We start from the raw sequence: 2031 nt of genomic DNA on the forward strand, positions 1-2031 counted from the left end.
AACTCGAGCTGGCCAATAGTTTGCCGCAAAAAGGTTTGAAAATGGTGAAAATCTTAAGGGTGCTTATAGATAAGGGGGACCGACGCCCAGTTTTTAAGATAGTGTAGCACACCCCCCTTAACGATGATGTGACAGCGCCAAACTGGGCGCCTGCACGTAACTCGAGCTGGCCAATAGTTTGCCGCAAAAAGTTTTGAAAATGGTGAAAATCTTAAGGGTGCTTATAGATAAGGGGGACCGACGCCCAGTTTTAAGATAGTGTAGCACACCCCCCTTAACGATGATGTGACAGCGCCAAACTTGGCGCCTGCACGTAACTCGAGCTGGCCAATAGTTTGCCGCAAAAAGTTTTGAAAATGGTGAAAATCTTAAGGGTGCTTATAGAATAGGGGGACCGACGCCCAGTTTTAAGATAGTGTAGCACACCCCCCTTAACGATGATGTGACAGCGCCAAACTTGGCGCCTGCACGTAACTCGAGCTGGCCAATAGTTTGCCACAAAAAGTTTTGAAAATGGTGAAAATCTTAAGGGTGCTTATAGAATAGGGGGACCGACGCCCAGTTTTAAGATAGTGTAGCACACCCCCCTTAACGATGACGTGACAGCGCCAAACTTGGCGCCTGCACGTAACTCGAGCTGGCCAATAGTTTGCCGCACAAAGTTTTGAAAAAGTGTAAAATCCCAATTTTGCGCTCTTTAGGGTGTGGTCTTTGAGCTTCGGGTTTTCGTCGGGAAATTTCGGCAATCATCGGTCATCTTCGTGGAAATCTCTTCGTTTTCGTAACTCTGACATGCAGACGCACGTTTGGAATGCCATGGGGAGCGCTTTGGAGCAGTTTCGAAAAATCGAAATTTTCGACATTTTTCTAAGTGTCTAAACTTGGTTGGGGGAATAGACGGTTTCGGGTTATAATGTAGGGCAGGCATCGGGAAAGACCGAAAGAGCAATTGAGCTGTATCGGTCCGTAACAGTAAGCCCTGCTCGGTAATGTGTTCTCGGGTAGGAAAGGAGGGTATTTGGAGGAAAAAGGAGCAAAGTCGACCAAACTTGCTCGGTCGGTAGCATGAAATGACTGAACTTGAAGCCAAGTTGTCTCGGTGTGGACAACGAGAGAACGGATGGATGTTGTACCTGATGGCCTTTGGCCAAGAATAGCGGCTTAGATTCGGAAGAATCATTCTTCCCCGATGTATCTTGTCGGCATTCCGTGCACTTGGCTGTCTCACTGGTATGCCGGAAGCTTACTAGGGTGAAGCAGTGGAAAGACGTGGCAAAGAGAGAACGGGTTTCCCTCGGACAGGGTCGAACGCCTCGTGCGTCTTCCATGGCCGGGAGGATTCCCAGTGCAGCTTGACGGTGAAATGCCAGCCTCCTTTCAAAGGAAGCAGACGCAATAGGGTTCCCGCCGGGTTCCCTGAGGGATAGCTACCTGGTTGATCCTGCCAGTAGTCATATGCTTGTCTCAAAGATTAAGCCATGCATGTCTAAGTATAAGCACTTGTACTGTGAAACTGCGAATGGCTCATTAAATCAGTTATCGTTTATTTGATTGTACCATTACTACTTGGATAACCGTAGTAATTCTAGAGCTAATACATGCGAAAAGTCCCGACTTCTGGAAGGGATGTATTTATTAGATTAAAAACCAATGCGGGTTCTGCCCGGTTCTTTGGTGATTCATAGTAACTGATCGAATCGCACGGCCTTGAGCTGGCGATGTTTCATTCAAATTTCTGCCCTATCAACTGTCGATGGTAAGGTAGTGGCTTACCATGGTTGCAACGGGTGACGGAGAATTAGGGTTCGATTCCGGAGAGGGAGCCTGAGAAACGGCTACCACATCCAAGGAAGGCAGCAGGCGCGCAAATTACCCAATCCTGACTCAGGGAGGTAGTGACAAGAAATAACAATACAGGGCTTTTCCAAGTCTTGTAATTGGAATGAGTACAACTTAAATCCTTTAACGAGGATCCATTGGAGGGCAAGTCTGGTGCCAGCAGCCGCGGTAATTCCAGCTCCAATAGCGTAT

The 2031-nt window shown here is 47.7% G+C and overlaps 1 pseudogene; it reads left to right on the forward strand.

Moving 5' to 3' along the window:
• Nucleotides 1–1428: 1428 nt before the first annotated feature.
• On the forward strand, nucleotides 1429–2031 carry LOC145476895 (small subunit ribosomal RNA; annotated as a pseudogene; the record flags this gene model as incomplete).

Source organism: Orbicella franksi, unplaced genomic scaffold (genome assembly GCF_964199315.1).
Source record: "Orbicella franksi unplaced genomic scaffold, jaOrbFran1.1 SCAFFOLD_96, whole genome shotgun sequence".
Lineage (NCBI taxonomy): Eukaryota > Metazoa > Cnidaria > Anthozoa > Scleractinia > Merulinidae > Orbicella > Orbicella franksi.